We start from the raw sequence: 21,402 nt of genomic DNA on the forward strand, positions 1-21,402 counted from the left end.
GCCCCTCTGAGACGGAGAGAATTAACAAGCAGAAGTGAGTCAGGTATAGGTCATAACCCACATTATCTACTATCCTTAAGAGGCCTGTGGGACACCCGAGCATCCAAGGGCTTGGACCTCCCTCTGCCCACTGCCTACTGGCCTGGCCCATCTGCATTAAAGAAAGTGAACCACCAGAGATGAGTCAGGATCCAGCCACAACCCACATTATCTACCATACCAAGAAGTCCTGAGAGGCAATCAAGCAACTTTCAGTTTAGAGCTCTTTTTTCCTGCTCTTCTGCCTGACCCAACAGGTCCACAGACAGGGAACCCAGCAGAGCTGAGCTGGTTTCAGACTCCAACAGCCATTGTCTACCATTCTGAAAAGGCTTCTGGGAAGCTGTGGTAAACAGCCTTCAGTTTGGGGTTCTTAGCCTGCTCCCAATCTGCCTGGCCTAAGTAGGATACTCACAGTGACCACATTGGAGGGACGTTCAGATTTACACCAGTGACAAGTGCAAGAACACATGCAACAAAACTCAGAGTCATATGAGACCACCAAAAAACAAGTGAGCCTACCAAAGCAAGCCATAGAGATCTTAATACCCATGAAAGGCAAGAAGAAGACTTTAAATATGAGGTGATGAAAATTATAGAAGCCTTGAAGGAGGAAAATAAACATCTGAAAGAAATACAGGACAATACATCCAAACAGCTGAAAGAATTGAATAAATCCTATAAAGAATTACAATAAATTTCAATCACATGGAGAAAGAAATTAAAGAAATGAATAAAACTATTCAAGACTGAAAAAAGGAATTAGAAGCAATGAGGAAAACACAATCTGTGGCAATCCTGGAGGAGGTAAACCTAGGGAAGAGAATAGGAATGCAGACACAGGCTACACCAAAGGAATACACAAGATGGAAGAGAAAATCAAAAGTGTAGAAGATACTGTTGGAGTTATGAATACATCTGCCAAAGAAAATGCTAAAACTAAAAAGTGCCTGGCAAAAAAAATCCAAGAAATCTGGAACATGATAAAAAGACCAAATCTAAGAATAATAGGAATAGGAAAAGAGGAAGACTCCAAGCTCCATGACCCAGAAAACATTTTCAATAAAATCATAGAAGAACGTTTCCCCAATCTAAAGAAAGAAATATTCATAACCATACAAGAAGCTTATATAACTCTAAATAGATTGGGCCAGAAGAGAAAATACTCCTGCCACATAATAATCAAAGCACTAAATGAACAGAAGAAAGAAAGAATATTAAAAGCTGCCAGAGAAAAGGGACAAGTCACATACAAAGACAAGCTTACCATAATTACGCTTGACTTCTCAACAGACTATGAAAACCCAAAGAGCCTGGGCAGATGTCATGAAGACACTAAGAAACCATAGATAAAAACCCAGATTACTATGCCCAGCAAAACTTTCAGTCACCATAGATGGAGAAAACAAGATATTTCACAACAAAACCATGTTTAAACAGTACCTAGCTGCAAATCCAGCCCTACAGAATATGATAGAAGGAAAATTCCACCCTAAGGAGGCTACTTACACCCAAGAAAAAACAGGACCTAAATAATCCCACATCTGAAAACCAAAAGAATGGAAACATATACACATGCACATATGCTATGACCTCCAACATAAAAAAAAACCCAGGAACAAACAACCACTGATTATGAACATATCTCAACATCAGTTGCCTCAAATTCCAAATAAAAAGATGCAGGCTAAATGAATGAATGAAAAACCTGGACCCAGAATTCTGCTGCATTCAAAAAGAAAAAAGAAAAAAAAAGCCTCAGCAATAAAGATAGACATTACCTCAGGGTAAAGAACTGGAAAATTATATTCCAAGCAAATGGACCCAAGAAATAAACTGGAGCAGCCACTTTACAATCTAATAAAATAGACTTTCAGCCAACACTAATCAAAAAAGATGGAGAAGGAAACTTCATATTCTCAAATGAAACATACAACAACAGGATTAACATCTGTGCTCCTAATGCAAGAGCACCCACATGTGTAAAAGAAACATTGTCAAAGCTTTAATCACACATGCAACCTCACACATTAATAGTGGGAGACTTAAACACCCCATTCTCACCAATAGCTAGATCAAGATCTAAATACAGATATAATGAAACTAATAGATAACTAATATATATCATGAATCAAATGGACCTAATAAAAATCTACAGAACATTTATTCCAATCACAAAGAACATATCTCCTTACCACCTCATAGAATCCAAAGTTGACCATATACTTGGTAATGAAACAAACATCAACAGATACAAGAAAATTGACATAATCGCCTGCATCTTATCAGACCAATATGGACTAAAGCTGAGTTTCCACAACAATAAAAATAACAAAAAGTCTACACACATATGGAAACTGAATAGATAGCTGGGTCAGTGAGGAAATAAGGGGAAAAAAATCAAAGACTAACCAGAATTCAATGAAAACGAAGGCAAAACATATCAGGGCCTTTGGCACACAATGAGAACTGTGCTAACAGGAAAATTAATCACACTAAGTGACTTCAAAAATAAATTGAAGACATGTCATACAAGCAACTTAGTGGAACATCTGAAAGCCCTAGAAGAAAAGGAGCAAACACATTCAAGAGGAGGAGAAAGCTTGAATTCATCAAATTCAAGGCTGAAGTCAACAAATTAAAAACAAAGAACACAATTCAAAGAATCAGTGAAACCAAAAGCTGGTTCTTTGAGGAAATCAACAAGATAGACAAGGGAGTAAAGGTTAGCAGCTTCCCAAATGAGATGATAGAGACGGTTTGCTTCCTGAATAGTCACCCAAACTCTCTATAACATTGGAGCATCATCTACCACCTTCTGTCCTAACATATCTGACAGACATGTTTGTGAGGCAGGTACTATTGAGGACTTGAGACCCACTACACATATCTAGCAGATGTGAAGGTTTGCAGGTCCCCTAACAAAGAGCAGGGGCTATCTCTGACTCTGTTGCCTGCCTTTGGATTCCTTACCCATAGTGGAGCTGCCTAGTCCGGCCTCAGTGGGAGAGGGTTCACTTAGTCCTGCTGCAATTTCAGGTGCCAGGGTGGGTTGGTACCCCTTGGGAACCTCCTTTTGTCTGAGTAGAAGAAGAGGGCCATGGGAGGAGAGGGACTAAAGGTGGCATTGGGAAGAGATGGGAAAGGAGTTAGAATCAAGCTGTAAAATAAATAAATGAAAAAAATAAACCTTTTACATAAATATTAATTAATAGTATGATAATATTAAAGAAAATGGAAAAAAACAAGTCAACATATATCTTGCAGCTAGTTAGAAATCTAAATTTTTCAGAAAGTAAATAAACAGTTTATTTAAAAGAAATAAGATTCTATTTATGGTAGATGAAACAAACAAATAAAAAAACAAAATCAATGTTCGTTAACAGTCTACGAATTTAGATAAAATATAATTAGGTAAAATAAAACCTTGATAGTTACTGAATTATATGTGATTCACTGGTAAGTTCAAACAAAGGTAAATGTTAAAGTATCATTATATCTACTAGATAATACAGAAATTAACATCATCGGTGATTTATTAATAACTGCCCAATCTTGAATAATAATCCTTCAACATCCTAATAATTACAAGTATTGTTTGAGTTTTAACTAATAGAACAGGTAGGTACATAAATCACATAGGAAATATAGTGCCAAAATAGAGAAGGAGAGCTACCTGAATGATATCACTCAATTATAAGTATGCTGCAGGGTATAGAATGATAGACTGTAATGTAGAAAATGAATTACTTAACAACTAGTTGATAATCAATTCTTTTTTCATCAGTTCCATCTACAAGTAATATTTTAGTATGCTTCAATGCTTATAACATTAGTAATGTCCTGCACAACTGATAAACCTTGAGCTTATGAATTTAAACCCACCTCATAAGACAGTGTATACTAATTCTTCTAACAAATTTGAATTTTTCTATAAATAACAAGATATTTTGTGTTCTTAAATGTACACTGTCTCATATAGAAAAATCAGACCTAAAATCAGGTTCTATACATAACTCTTGCCTTACTTCCCCTTGGCAACTATAATTATCCCATATAAATAGATTTGGGTCTTTTTTTTTAACCTTTTTTGGCCAGATATCATCATCATCATCATCATCATCATCATCACCCTCATCATCATCATCATATTTCTTAATCTTCAAGATCATCATCAAAGTAGGTATGCTTAACATTTTCCTGTTGATGTGTACTGTACAGCTGCCATATCTTCTTTTGTTCTTCATGATTCTGAGGTAAATTTGTTTGCTCTCCCATTGCATAAAAGCAACTTATATATATCCTGAAATAGCACAGGTGGGTGTAAAGTTTTCACTTCGAGTTGGAGTTACTGGCTCTTCATCTGTCTGTACAGTTTTTGGAGGTCCTAAAGATAGATGGCGGGTGAGAATCTCATCTGAAATTTAGCTTGAAAAAAGTACTTGATATTTTAATCCTTGGGTGCCTAGATTATCAGTTGTTCTGTCAATATGATTGCAGCTTGTAAGCAGAGATTGCTTCTCTGAGCAATGCTATATTTTGTCCCTCATAAGACTGAAAAACTTATGATTTCTTGCCTAATCTCAGCTCCATTTTTCCCCTCAAGTCATTTTGCTAAAACAGCAAAGAGCAGCCAAAACACATCATTACTCCAAAAATTTCTAACAAGTTCTAGTAAAACTGCAGACTTGGTAAGTGCATGGTCTCCAACTGAAGTTACCATAATTGGCAACTAGACTGGCTTGTCTTACCCTAACATGACACTTTCTAGGCAAAAAGCCTTTACTCTCTTTTCACTTTCTTACAGTTATACCACCACACATACTTGGAGATTTCTATAGAACCTCCTTTATCAGTTTTGATAAATGGCTAAGATGATTCAAATTGAATCTTAAAATTTCTATATGAGTCAGCCTACTACATAAACATGAAATTGGAACAAAGAGACACCGATCTTTTTTTATTAGTCCTTTAATTACTTATATAAATATGTACTGTGAAGACAAAATATCACTGAGTTAGTGAAGTTGTGTGTGTGTACATGTGTGTGTGCGTGTGTGTGTGTGTGTATCTTTCCATTCTTTCACAAATGCAATTATTCTTTTTAGAAAGTTACCCACAGCCTCAAACATAACTGGGGTTAAATGAGACCACTCTGTGGCCATACATATGCTTCCTCTTTCACAGTAAAGTAAATTTCAAAAGTAAATTTAAAAAAAAAAAAACCAAACAAACAAAGTCTTCAATAATCTTACTATGCACTACCTCTCACCCCACTGACTACTTCCAGAGGAATATACAATCCTATGACAATAAATTACTGAATCTAGTCAGCATATGCAAATGTATTTTCACATAATTTTGGTAGCCATAGAAAGATTGAAACAATAGGTTGTGTCCACAGTTCCTCCTGGTTAAAACTGACATAAAAACAGTGAGTTTTCAACTACAATAAGTTGCCCTTGACCTGTTGACCACAGTATCAACTGCATAGCAGACATGAGAAAAAGGTTATAACTTTGATCTTTCAATTATATCTCCACATGCTTTGTTAATGTTCATTTTTTATATGTGCACCTGGAAACCAGCAGCAAATAGGAGAAAAAGAATGCTCTTTATGCCGGGCGTGGTGGCGCACGCCTTTAATCCCAGCACTCGGGAGGCAGAGGCAGGCGGATCGCTGTGAGTTCGAGGCCAGCCTGGTCTACAAAGTGAGTCCAGGATGGCCAAGGCTACACAGAGAAACCCTGTCTCGAAAAAAAAAAAAAAAAAAAAGAATGCTCTTTATCAATACTTTACAAATTTGTGAAGATTTATACTTCATAGAAATAGGCCCACTATCTTAGATTTCTATGAATGATCTTTCAATTGATTTTCACAAATGACACAAAGTACTTGTGTCATTAGTAAGTGCATAAGGAAATACTTAATGTGCATATTAAGCAAGGCATATAAACCAATGTAAGAATAGAAAATGACATGAAGTCTATGAAAGAAGCCTGCTTCTTCCCCTTCTTAAAGACAAATGAGGCGTGGAAAACTACATGGGGGTTGACACTACGTATAAGAGTGACTATTGCTTTAACAAGGCTTGAAACTGCCCCAACATGGGGGAACAAACCAAAGTGATTAATTCCTGCTGACTGGCAGACAAAGCTGCCCTCTAAATAGTCTATGCCATTTGTATCCTGCCATGTCACCTTTTTCTTGAGTAAAATGAAGGCCAGAATTTTAATACATTCTACATTACATGAATTACCATAGTATGTTTTGCCATTTTGACCTTTTCAGAATTCTTTCTATAATTTGATTGGGCAGTTTTATACTTGCTTTCTGTTTACAGCATTTAACTTGAAAGGAAGGGAGATACTGAGACAAACAAGCAAAATACTAAAATAACACAGAGACTTAATTAGAGGTATAATGTGCTGCAAGTCACAGAACCAAAATGCCGCCAAGCCCGGAACTGCCTTGTGAATGTCTTGATTGACAGAAGAAGCAAGAGAAGTGAAGGTAATAAGTAAAGCAAGGACAACTAAAACCAATTATTGGCATAATTCAAAGGTCATTTATATTAAAATTCCATCCAGTATATTATATGACCTCAAAAAAATATTTTTGAATTGAATTCACAATTGAGAAATGTGAAATATGCCAAACTCACAATAGTATCAGCAAGACAAATGAGGCTTGTCAAAAGAGATCTATTGGATGGCATTCCTGCCTATGGAATGAACAACTTGTTGGGTTAAAAGTAAATATAAATAACCACAATGCATGTTTCAGTAGATGATAATTCACAGTTGAGGTTACAGGCAATGGATATGTGAGACACAAATCTATAAAATAGAGCAATTTTATTCTGATAGTATTTAAAAAACCTGAATGAAGAAGTAAGATCAGTGGACAACAGGATTGATTGAGGGATGAACTTTGCCAGTCGATGTAGCAGAAAGACTAAGGTGTAATAAAGCTGTAGGTTTTTTGTATGGTGGTGCTTTCAGTGAGTTAAGGAGTTTTCTGGATAGGAGAGAGGGTGGAAATGCAAAAAAGAAAGACAGTGAATACTAAAGTTGTGGAGAGGGCAAAGCATAACTTAGGTGAGAAATAAATGCAATATAATAAAAAGAAATAAATAAATACCTAGAATGAGACTTCAAAAAAAAAAAAGCAAGGTTACAAAGCTTAGCAGTGCTAATTGATTTAAATTCTGTGAGTAGAAGAAAGAGAAGCAGAGGAATAAACATATCATAGTGTGAGAATATCAAATTTTGAAGTATGGTTTGAGAGCAGATAATTAAAAAAAAACACCTTCAGTCTATATGAAAGTCATAATCGTATTGTCTTTACAAATTTGATAACTTCTTTTTTGAACTTGGATTTGTTATACTCCACTAGAATTATAATCATTATAAGTGTGAAATAATGACACTATTCAGATGAATATGAAACTATGAAATTACATACTATATAATGTATTAATGACAAAGGATTTAAATTAGTATTATATTTCAAATTAGTTTTCTGTTTAATCAGTTTTATAGAAGTAGACATGTGAATAGTTTTGGATTTCTTTGATTTATCATCTTTTTAAATTTATGATGTATGATTTTTAGGTAAATCTATATAGGCATATGACATAAAAAGGAAAGAAAACTTTTAAAATAAGGCATGAACAAAATGAACTAATATAATCTAGATTTGGACGATAGAAAACCTTTAATTTTTAGGAATTCTGAAAAATAGTAAAAATGTATTTTCACATTTAATATATCATCATTATCATCTTCATCATCATCATCAGTAGTAGTAATAGTAGTAGTAATAGTAGTAGTAGTAGTAGTAGATTTTTATCCATCAACTACAAAGGTCAGTAAAAAAAAAAATTTCTTTAGGCTTTACATATTATATGCTTTTTAGTTTTCAAGAAATATGTGAAATCTCTGTAAATCTCTCAATTGAAAGGCAAGTGCCCAGAGAGATGGGAACTATAGAAACAGGAAGTTATTTTTTAGGATGAACCAGATTGTGTCTTTTTTGAAAGGTCAGAGAAGCCACATTCATGAAGTCTCACCAATATGGCTGCCTATGCAAAATTGAGCAAACACTAAGAAACCTCTACTCATGGAGAGGCAAAGCTCAACCTAGACAGGTTTGCCTAGAACTGCAGGCAAATAAGAAAGGCTAAGACAGGAGAAAAAGTATGCCCAAGAATGAAAGCCCAAATTGGGTTATACAATACCAAGTGCTCAAACTAAAACCATAAACATAAAAGCAAGATTACATGGATTGAGCAATGTATACATATATGTGTATGTAAATAATTTGTGTGTATGTGTTTAGCATCATATGAAGGCTGCATTGGAGTGTTTTGAATGAGAAAAAGGACGCGGAATGTGAACTTATAGTATAATGTCAAAAATATAAATATATAAGTGAAGAAGAAAGAAAACAATATTGAGACTGTATATTTTAGGAGATGGGGAAATAGTCCTCTTTCTACATCACAATAGAATTACATATCTCAGCTATTGTCTATACAATAAGTTAAAAAAAACACACAACAAGTATCATTGAAATTTTAGATTGCCTTTCATATGGTGATAATTTTAAAGAACCCAATTATAAAAGGGGGTACAGATGTGAATACGATTATCAATTATCAAGTACTTGGATATTTAATCTTAAATCTATGAGAATGGCTAAGACAAATAAAGCAAATGACTGTTCATGCTGTAAAGATTGTGGAATAAGGGAAAACTCATCAGTAGTTGGTGAGAGTGCACACTTGTATCTCCACTATGCAAATTAGTGTGGTGTTTCCTCAGGAAGATGGAAATTGAACTACTTCAATATCCACATATACCACTGTGGAATTTATGCCTTAACAATGCTTTATTCTATTACAAAAATGCTTGTTCAGTCATGTTTCTTGCTGTTTTATGTATAATAATCACAAATTGGAACCACTTGAGATTCAAAAGATGAATGGGTGAAGAAAATGTCATATATCTTCAAATGGAATATTACTTAACTATTAAAAACAATGAAATTATTAAATTCACAGGCAATTGGATAGAATTAGAAAAACTATTCTAAGTGAGATAACTCAAACTCAGGAAGACAAATATATATATATATATGCTCAGCACATATAAAGTTACTGTTTTGTATATTTTTTCATGGTTGAGAATTTGGTATTTGGTAAGTAACTTCAGACTTCTTTCTTGGTCATGATTATTTCTCCAACTGTCAGCATTACATAGTTGTCCTTAGTTCTTTGTCTATGTAGGAGGCTTCATGATATTTTCCTGTTTCACATTCACATATCTCTTCCTATTTTCCTGGTTCAGGTTTTGTTTAGACATCCATGTTGAAGAGACTTTATAATTGTAGTTTCTCTGACATCTTGACAAAATATGTCAAAGCAACTTTCTTGTTTCTCTGTCTTTTGACATCTTTCCGTTTTGTCTTTCTTTATGATGCATGAGCCTTCGATGAAGGAGTTATGTTATAGATAGATCAGTTTGAGGGTGGCCACACAATAATGAGCTGTTCTCTGTATTTTGACCAGTTATGTCTCTCTCTAGTGTTTTTTTATCTATTACAGGAAGATGTTTCTTTGATCTAAAATGAAGCCTGTAATTATGTGTGGGCATATGATAAATATTTAGAATAATGTTAGGAAATATACTAGTTTAATAAAGTAACTGTAAAAGATTCTTCACCAACATCCATGATCTCATTCGCTACAGATAGTTGGCTTGATTTCCAATACCCAGCATGATTTTCTTCTTGTTGAGTGAGCCTTAATTCCGACTAGAGAGCTCTTAATTATTACCAATGCATGATACTAATTCACTCTTACTCATATTATACCATAGTGATCATTGTTTCATTCAATAGGCACCACAGCTATATAGAATTATGGTTTTTTTTCCTCCTTAGAAGTTTGAATTAAAGCTAGATTTCGGGGTCAAAAACAATTAGGATCCTCGAAGTTCTGTGTCTAAAATACATGGTATCTTCAGCAACAGGAGCTTACCTCCAAGATCTGGGTGGCAATCAAAGGCAGTGGCATTATCCTATATTTTTGTAATCTCATGTCAATTCTGAACAACCACTCATATGAGCCTTCTTATACCTATGGCTGGGATTTTTGTTAGTCCATGGCTGTTAGAGGAAGCATTGTTAAATCAGATGGAAAAATTCAAACTATGTAAGTGTAAGAATACAATTATCGGGCCGGGCGTGGTGGCGCACGCCTTTAATCCCAGCACTCGGGAGGCAGAGGCAGGCGGATTGCTGTGAGTTCGAGGCCAACCTGGTCTACAAAGTGAGTCCAGGACAGTCAAGGCTACACAGAGAAACCCTGTCTCGAAAAACCAAAAAAAAAAAAAAAAAAAAAAAAAAAGAATACAATTATCTATTATCTATAAAGAGATTATTACTTACGACTTCTTCAGGCTTTCTTAACTCTTACTTTATCCTCCATTCAACTTCTACCCCATATTTCCAATTTATCTTTTCAGATCACTAGTACCCTGTTATTCTCCTGTCTATTGCTACTGTCATCCAAACTCCATGGCCATTCCATTCTTGTGTTTAGCAGTTTCTCCAGGCTATATACTCATGTCTGTAGATTTTGAACAAGAGACCATAGAAAAGAGAGAACATTCACATAACTCTTTCTGAGTCTGAATTCCATCATTCAGTATATGTTTTTAGTTCCGTCCATCCATTTTGCTTGCAAATTTCATTCCTCTTTATGGCTGGAATACTGTTCACCAGCATGTATGTAAATTTTCATTTTCCATTAATCAGCTGAAAGATATTTAGGTTGTTTCCATTTCTTAGATATTGTGGGGAGAGCAGCAGTGAATATGGCTGAGCAAGTATCTGTGAATGAGGATGTCAACTGAGTTAGGCATATGCCAGGAATAGTGTACCTGGATCATAGAATAGATTTATTTTAATTCTTGGAAGAGTTCTCTATATTATTTCCTTAGTCGTCAGACCTGTTTTCTATCCAACCTACAGTGGATGAAGGTTCTCTACCCGCCTATACTTTCCAGCATTTGATGTCTGTTGTTCTGTTGGTCTTTGGTATTTCAACCATAGGAAGCTAAAATTCTGGGCCTGATATGATTTGTATTTCCCTAATTGTTAGAAATGAGGATTTCAATATTATCTTATGATATCTCTAACTTTCACTTCAGTATAATTTCTACACTTACCTCTGTTGTAAACTTCTAATTGTTTCAGCAGAGTGACTAGTTATGGAGAAAGGAGCCAAACATTTCAAAGGAAGCCTACTTCAGAGGAATGATGAGGGATTTTTGCCTATATTTTCCTATTGTTTCCAGACACAACACATCAGCCACTGGACCTTCACATATACTGCTTATGAGAGGACTATAAATTTGACTTGTCATTTTGATCATTGAGTAGCAGCTATGGCAGAACTATGGAAGGCAAATCCATATCTACCATGTGTATTTATTTTAGTTAATACATTCTTTCTTCATTTCAAGGTGGAAGTTGTATGAGACAGCTGTTGGATTGTAGTGAGGAATTTCTTAGAGGTAGAAGGGCGATTCAAATGCAGCTGAATTACCAAAGAATCCAGTAGAGGATGGGTGACAAGCGGCAAAGGCTATATCCTTGAGTTTCCCGCTCAACTTCCACAAGCTCAGCTGGAGAGAGAATGACAGATGTTTCAAGACGGAGTATTTTCTGATTTTGTAAACTTATACAGAAGTCCTGTGAATCTTATCTGATCTCCATGAGACTTGTAGGTTTCACTGGTTTCCTCAGTCATATAGGCCTTTCTTTCACTAGAGAAAAAGTTTCAGTTTATAGAAAACACTGGGGACATTTTCCACAGTTATGTTGAAAGCAGGGACTGCCTCTGAAATGAACTCTGGTGCTCCATATGTGACTACCTCCCCTTTGTTGGGGAGGCCTCATGGCACTCAAAGAAAGAATAAGCAGGATACCAAGATGAGACTTGATAGCCTATGACCATATAATGGGGGAGGAGGTCCCCATTGGACTTAGACGTAGGGGAGGGGAATAGGGTGAAAGCGGGAGGGAGTAATGGGAGGATATAAGTGATGGGGTAAAAAATTAGTTGTAATCTGAATAAGTTACTAAAAATAAAATTAAATGAATAAATAAATAAATAAATAAATAAATAAATAAATAAATAAAAGAAAACACTGGCACAACAGACATCACTTAACTTTAATCAAATACATATAGCCCTACAACTATAGCTATAATGTTCATAATCCAATTTCACTGGTAACTGGAGAATGAGGGAGGAGCATTGCTGGTTGCACAATGATGTTTATCTTGTTCCCCTCCTGAGCAGTTTATGTGTAGGTTATTAGTAAATACTAATGCCTGGGTGGATAGAACACATGTTCTATAAAGGTGAATATTTGTGTTCAAATTTCAGCACCAACATAAGCCACCTATCTTAGTATACACTTCTATTTTCAGTGCTCATCTATCAAGGAGAGAGGCAGAGACTGATGTATCATTAGACATTACAGACCAGTTAGTTTAGTACATATAATGGGAAGTAAGGCAGGAGGTGAGAACTGCCATATAACATTACATGATTTGGACTCCATATGCTGTAGCGCGCGTGCGCGCACACACACACACACACACACACACACACACACACACACACACAGGCATGCATCCATGGGTGCCTGTGTGTGTGCGCGTGTGAATTTGCATATGCAGTGATAACACACCATATCAATAAATTTATCCACATAATTGTTTACTAGCCTTCCTCACCCCAGTGTTCAAATATTTTATATCTGGAATTACTTATTAAAGTGTTTCAGGTTCACGTATAGATTAGATATCTCATAATATCAAAAATGGATAGCTGAATATGTTGCTCACATAATTGCCCTCTGATGAGATTTAATTTCTCAGTGTCTTTCAAGGCAATCTAGGCATAGGGTATATTATAGTTGCAGCCCTTTTACTGATAATGCCAACATATTGTGGCATCGCATCTGTGAGCCTCAGGTGTTTCCTTCTGTCAAGTGGTCAAAAGTTAGCCTCCATAAGGACATAGTTGTGAGTGAAAGCTAAACATTGAATAAACAGAAGTAAGTGACGAGGGAGACTGGGCCATCTGTTCATTTAATTTATTTCTGCTTTCTGGATCTGCTTCAGCCTGCTCCTTAATGTGTCACTTTCATCAAATATTCAATTGCTATACCACCTGCCTAACTGTATGACTAAATTCAAAATAACTTAGTTCATTGTAGACAGTTCTGCCTGTATATTTCTTTGGTGCTTCTTGGTATTCAGATAAACTCAGATGTTAACATAAACCAATTATATATGTGTGTGTGTGTGTGTGTGTGTGTGTATAAATGGGTTAGATCAGAAGTGCATATTTGAACAGCTTAGTAAAGACCTTGGATTTGGTCTCATTACTGCAATTAATTAATTAGTTAATTAGTTAATTAATCTATACTTTCCATACTGAAGCTGGTTATCTACTGTACCAATCAAGCGTTGTTTCAGAACTCTATATGAACATCATATATCCACAGATTCATCACTACAAATACAGGACTCTTGTAGCATAATTGAAACTCTATAAAAGGTAAATATATTGTCAGAAAAAGCATTGAATGTGAACTGAAATTCTAAACATCATTCAAAATTAATAACGTTCATAATCTCCTGGTCACTCACTTGAAGTTATTTTGGGAAAAAAAGCAGGGAAAGTGATCAAGCATACTTTTTCTAAAAGTTTTATACTGGTATCAGCCCAATTTTACTTCATGGGTTTCCTTTCAGTATTTGCATAAATACATATTATGTACTTTGTTAAGAATACACTCTGCTGTTAGCTACCCTGGTTCCTCACACTCCAACTGGTCCTTTCCACTCCAAAGAGCCTTCTTTGTACTTTCCTGCCATATATACATACAGAGTGACCTAGGTTTTCCAGTTCCAATAATGTTCTAAAACAACAGCACAACGTAGGGACCTATTGCTCAAACACACTTGTCTAGAGGAACAATTCACATTCAATTCACAACTGATCTCTACAATGAAAATGGTAACACTAAGGAAATTACAAGAAAAGGCATTAGAAACTGGAAAAGGCTCTCATGCTCACCAACTACAGGCAGAAAAATTATTGGGCAAATCACTATGATATTAAACTTATTTACAAATACCTCAGTGTCTCAAAGGTTAATTATGAAAGAAAGCATTGTCTGTTAATAAATCAGATAACCAAGCAGGAACGTGGAAATTAGTGAATCTGTGTTACAAAAGAAGGGTCCAACAGCATTAAATCAAGGTGTAGACATAAATTCTGAACATTTATACATTGTATTTTCATTTCATAGTTTTCAGTTTTACCATTATAGCCATAACTTTACAAACTTTATAAAGTATAGCCACATATAAGCATGACATTCCCATTGCTAACACAAACACGGAGATATGGATATCTACAAGGACTGGCATTTCCAGCTTTTCACCATGGAAAGAAGTGGTGCTTAAAGAGGAGCCATTCCTTCCTCAGGAACTAGTGACCATGGCTGTAAGTTGCAGCTGACAAAGTGAGTCCTAATCATCTACAGTTGTAGCCCTTGGGAGGTTAAGTCAGAAGAGAACTGACTGAAAACAGACAATGGGGGGAGGGGTAACTTGGGAATGATAGTAGATATACAATACCTAGCTGTAGGAATGAAACTGGCAAAAATGTAAAACAATAAAATAAAGAAGCATGTGATAGACTGGAAAGGAGCAGAGTGTCTGAAAAAAATAAAAAGAAGAGAACAAGCTCCTGTCGAGAGATGCCATACTACAGACTTTACTCACATCACATTCCTACTAGTAGGAAACCACAGGAAAACAAAGCAGCAAATCAGGTCTGGAAGGACAGTGCCTCAGAGTGGTCTGTAGTAGTGGTGAAATTATTTGGGAGATGTGGTTTGTAGTGAGAAACCCAAGTGTGTAACAGTGGCTTGTAGATGCTAGACCTAGACTTTGTAGCTACTTGATAATTATGAGAACTCGGAGAATCTAATGAGTTCTTTTTTTTTTTTTAATCTCTGTTTTCTGGTTTCAAACACAGGCAATTAATCTGTGTCAGTGGGAGGTAACAATCAATATGAGCTTTGTAGGTTTCTGGTTCTAGATTTCTCAACACCTGGCAACTCTGCAGTATATTTTCACCGTTTTCCAATTCTGTTATTCTTGTGATATTTCCAAAAAGGCCGAGATTTCAGTCATTTTATAGTCAGTCCTCATATAATCCCTCAGAATTAGGCACTAACGAGGTTAACTCTCAGTTGCTAACTAATTAATTTGAAATTGCTAAATACACACATGAATAAAATCCTTGCTTTCATGATGAGTCACTCAGTAAAATAAAGAGCTGTTTAAGGTTGTGTAAAAAACTGATTAATTGTCTTTCAAAAATAAAAGTCCAGGGGCATTTAAAGTCTTTGCATTTCAGCAGCAGAGGAATTAAATCAGGAAGTCATTTTATGATTATGAGTAGGACAAACATAAAGAAAGACACTTGACCGTGAGAAGAGGTAACAGGCCACAGGAAAATGACCCTGTTCCCCATTTTTTTTTGCAGCAGCAGCATGTGAAGTGTAGTGCTGTGAAGTGAACAAACAAAATCACATATGGGGAGAGGCAACAGCTGTCTCTGTAAAGACTTTGGCCTCCTGCAGTCCTGCATCCTAGAGGCAGAAGGGTTGGTTGATAGCTGCCCACCATGCTATACTTTATTGCTTCATTGACTGTGTTGCAAATGCTGACAAAAATTTACCAGCCCACAAAAGGAATAATTTGATTTACTCAAGTTCGTTTGCTAACACATTTCAGAGTCTTGCATGTCCTTGGTTAAATGGTGCCCTTGTAAAATGGAGAGGCAAAAAATAAACTGTTTTCCCCTAAACCAAATAGATATAGTGCTGTGATGTGAAATTACTGGGGAAAAAAAAGTGATTTGGGAAAATTACAGTTCCTTGTTTAGTATGTATCGTGCATGCCCTACAGCCTTCCCTAACCAGTAGCTCCCAATTTCATTTAAATTGTAATGATTTCCTTTAAGGACAATTAAGTTGCCTAAGAGCAGAGCATGCATACTAATGTGTCAGAAGCAAGGCTCAGTGTTAAAGAGAGTAATAACTGTTTATTAATATGATAATTAAATGTTAATGCTTAGCAACCTAATGATATCTGTTAAATAACTTAAAATTTTGTGCCAAATCCTGGCAGATGAATTCTATCAAAAATAATAAATGCAGAAAATATCAAAATAAATGATGCTAATCTGCCATTAAATTGCATATATTTTTCTGATTTGCATCTCATAAGAGAAGTCTTGCTTTTCCCTCTATTCTGCCACTGTGTAAAGCCAAGGTAATTATCCATGCACATTTCAGATTTTCATACTTGTGTGTATTTATGTAAATTCAAAAGGAAGAAACAGTAAAAAGTAGAGGTTGAGATGGGTGCCATTCTTGAATATTCTTTTGTAACTATTCTTTTAATTGTATGCATACCCTGAATTAAAAAAGAACAAAAGAAAGGAAACAAATATCAGCAATGTGATATTTAGAATATTAATAATTTTATAGTTCCCAAATATCCAGTTCCATCTTTGAATAAAATATTTAAGGAGTTCAAATAACTCAGTACTATTTGGTGTTATACTCTTTAAAGATTCACCTATAAATGTTACAATGTATATTCTCAATTATTCATTATTAGTGATGATTTGTAATTTATACATATATTTATTTTTAACAGTGTAACTGTTTATCATTTATTTACTAAGCATTAGCTTCAACTAATGTTTAATGCTAAAATATAAAACAAAAATCACGAATGTTCATTTAAACTGGTCATAGGATGGTTTGTTCTCCAATGGTGAGTATAACCTTATAAATTTACTTTATTTATTTGTGTGTATGTGTGTGTGTGTGTGTGTGTGTGTGTGTGTATGTGTGTGTGAATGGATTTTTAAAGGGGTCATGTTCAGTATTCAATGATCACTGCATACATAATACAAATTCTCCCTAAATGATGACTTTTATTGTTTTAATTGTTACACTATCTCAAACTAAAATTACAATAAAAATTAACGTTTACTGAATATGCTTTAGATTTTATTCATAAGTAGTCTATGAGAAAAAACAAACCTATTTCAGCACATTCATCTCTTGTCATAAAAAGAATGAGTAGCAGTATAGCAGTATATATACAAACTTTGATTTTAGCTTTACACTGAAATAATATCTGAATATTAGAAATTATTGAAACTAGTTTTGTAGTAGAAAAAGAACATCATTTTTTAAATGTCTAATCATAAGAGGTTTTTTTTGTTTTTGTTTTTTTTTTCCTAAAAAACAGAAAAAGTAATATTGTGTAAGTCCGTATCTGACATGCATTTTATACACTGTGAATAATATATACATATTAGTCTGACTATGTTTTTGGAAGTGGTAAAATTGCTTCCTAGGCCCACATGAGATAAATAGTAGACAATTAATTGAATGAATTAACTGGGAATATTAATAAAATCAGAAAATATCCAATTTAAGCTGTATTCCTAAATATTTGCTTAATTTTTGTAATAGTTTGCTTCGCTTTGCTATGTTTTTCTGGTATTTTCTCAAATATGTTTTTTCTTCAAATTCTTCTGTTTCACTCAGGGACCATCTGACTAACCAGCATCATTTTATTCCTTTTCTTTTCTTTTTGGCTATTCAAGACAGGGTTTCTCTGTGTAGCTTTGGCTGTCCTTGACTCACTTTGTGGACCATGCTGGCCTCAAAGTCACAACAGTCAGAAACATCATGTAATGAAGATGTGATGATTGCTGAAGTTCTATCCATGGTGTAATGAACTTTAATGTATATGAAAGTAAAAGAGTCAAGTGCAGGGCAATTTAACTAAAATAAATAAATGAATAAATACCAAAATACTCATGAGATTTAATGACAAAGACTTTATTTTCACTTTTGAGATTATAATTACATCATTATCTCTGATTTTTCCTATCTCTAAACCCTTCTATATGATTTCTCCTTTGTCTTTTCAAATGCATTGCCTCATTTATGTTCTCTAAAAGATTAATATTTTTGGAGGGTCAGGCACTAGATAAGACTGTAATGAACAAAATTGTGAACAGAGTTAAATTAAAAGACAAAGAAATGAAAACAATAAGATCATTTACATGAAGTTTGTCAATAAAAGTAGGGAATATTAGGACAACATAGAAGTAAAAATATTTTGAAGACAAGCTATATTTACTAAATCGAAAATTTATTAAAGCCATCTCCATGTGGAGGTTCATTAATGTTCATCATCTTCTTTGAGATAGGCTGGGTGTTGTCAGGAGTTAGCCTGTCTTATTTTCAAAAAAATCTTTAAAATAATAAAAACATGTTTAACATATTCTATTCCTTCTCAAGTCTTTGATAGAGTTGAAGACCAGATAATGTAGTTTTACAATAAGCTTATTTGTTTAGCGGTTAAGATGTTTGCAGATCTAGATTGATGTTTTAAGTTGATAAAGATGAGATATGATAGATACTGATTTACATTCTGAATATTAGGCACATCAAGATAAGAAAGATGTTTCCTTCAAGGTTGCCAATTATAAATAGGCAAAACACTATGAATGTAACATTTATATAGTTCCTGATTGTTTTGTGGTTCTTCTTGCTGTAGGCAGTTTATTGTATACATGTGTAATATAATATAATATATAATGTATGTGTAAAAAATAAAAATGTTAAAAAAGAAATAAAGAAAGAAAGTAAAATAAAAATAAAAACAATTAAAGTTATTAAGGAGGTAGGAAAGAATAATAAATAATAAAAACCTCCATTGAAAGAATTCATAGAAATAACATAACTGTACTGCTCTTCGCAGGGTATAAATTTCCTGTAATTGCCATGAAAGTAGCTAATGAGATTTTTCTTGCTGTTTTCAAAAATATTTTGAAATTCATGTGAGTCTAAGGAAGGCCTTGGACAGTGAAAGAAATCCTGAGAGGAAAAAAACATTCTGGAGACATCAAAACATAATTGCAACTTACGTAGCATATATAAATACAGATATCAGCCATTATTCAAGACATAAGAACATGTGTGCATTGTACACAAGGTATTATTTAATCAATGATGCTGGTGTAAGAGAACCTACATATGCATAGCAATTAAACAGGGTCTTTTTCTTTCACAGAACACAAAAATTAACATAAAATAGACCAAATATCAAGCCAACACTATGAACAGTGGAAAACACTTCAAAAGATATTATCATATGTAACCACGATATGTAGATAGGAACACAGAGAAAGACAATAGAAGTAAAATGGACAAATAAGATTATGCCATAATAAAAAACATTTGCACCACAAAGAAAATAATCAACAGAATAAAAAGATAACTCCTGGAAAAGAAGAACACATTTTCAAATTCTTTGTACAGGAATAGGTTTGTTCAATAATGTGTAATGGGAAAGGTTAATGTAAAAATAGGCAGGCATCTAAAAAGCAGGCAAAAGCACTAAGTATATTTTCAAATTAAATATACAAATATATAATACGTAAATGAAATGTGTTCAGCCTCTCCAGTCTTCAGAGTAAGCCACTCAAACTATCATGTCTCCCACATTAATAAGAAAATCATGTCTAGGAATAAGAGTAAATCCTGGCAAAGTTTCAGGGGAAAGTAAACAGACATACAGCATAAGCTGGGTACAATGTGAAAGAGTCATTTTTGGAGACTGAAGAAATTCCTCCAAAGGTGGGGCAATTAAAAACAGAACTTTTATATGATTAAGCAATTAATTACATTACTGATCATATATTTTTAAGAAATGAAGTCATTTTACCATGTTTGTTATACCTTTTTTGTAATACTAAAATGTAAAATCAAACCAGATGTCTTTCAGTGAATAAATTGATTAAAAATGTGATATATTTGCACTTTAGAAAACAATTCAGAAATACAAAGCAAAGAAATCTTATCATTTGGAGCACCATGAATAAAACTAAAGCCCACTTTGTCAAGTTAAATAAGCCAGACACAGAAAGACAAATAACACATGTTCTCACTCATTTGTGAAAAAAATAATCAATCTTGTTGAAAACAGAATAGAATAGTTGTTACCAGAGACTTGGAAAAGAAGGTAAGATGGGGATTAAAAAAGAACTAATATTGGCCATCAAAACATCTTTAAAATGGAGTTAAAATAATCCATTTTGGATTTCAATATGATTATGAAAACAGAGTACCTACACCCTACACCCAAAAAAACATTAGTAGCTAATATTAACTTGTCTAATTTGATTATTATATATTTTACAAATGGCCTATATAAAACATAGTAAATGACAAAACAACAACAACTAAGAATATCCTTTTCAAGAAGTAGTAATAAACCCAATACAAAGAAGGCCTTGGCCTTGAATACTAATGAACGGCCTCGTGTTTCAGAATCAGAAGGAAATGCTGTGAGTTTTCTGTGTTTATAGTTGTGAAAGCACGATTTCCACTTAGCAATTCTCTAAATTTCTCAATGAAATTTTAAAAGCCTCTTATTTAGATGTTAATTCAAGCAACTGTATGTTTGATATATTTCTCATGAAAATAATAAGTAGTGGAATTTCCAAAACAGAGACTCCAAACAGTACTGTAACTATGTTCTGTTAGTCTGCAGACTTCTGGACCTTAAAGTAGTAGATTCTTATTGCCAACTTCTGGCTCAAGTTACTGTCCTGGGCCTTTTTTAAGTTCTCTAGGGTAGTAGGAAATGTTTTGTTATTTGGCCCAAGGTTTATCCCTTTTGCCTCTAGTCTAAATAATACTTACATTATGTCTATTTCCCTGTGAACTTGGCAGATAGCCATATGTAACCAGAGAAATCTTTTGGTTTGGCAAACATTTCTATTCAGAAAGAGGAATAAGTCTTAGTCCTTCTAATAAAGCATTCTACACACCATCCTTTTGTTCCTCTGACTTTGGTTTTTTATGTCTTAACTTTTATAACAAGAAATAAAAAACAATACCGATAAATTGCTTTTGTCGGAAATGCTTGCTAGCTATTTATATTCAGGAGTTTGAAATTTCCACTAACATTCTAAGAACTTAGAAATCATGTGTTATTTATTACATGCCTCCAAACAGCAAGTAAGTTAAAAATAGTACATATTTCTAGAACTAATGGAAATTGTTTTGATTAAGTTTGCAATTAAATTTCTTATTTTATTTCATGTTTGAAAATAGTGGAATTTGTGTACCAAGTTTAACCACATAGAGCTGGTATAAA

The sequence above is a fragment of the Acomys minous genome, assembly GCF_964271855.1.
Source record: "Acomys minous genome assembly, chromosome: 18".
NCBI classification, from domain to species: Eukaryota; Metazoa; Chordata; class Mammalia; order Rodentia; family Muridae; genus Acomys; species Acomys minous.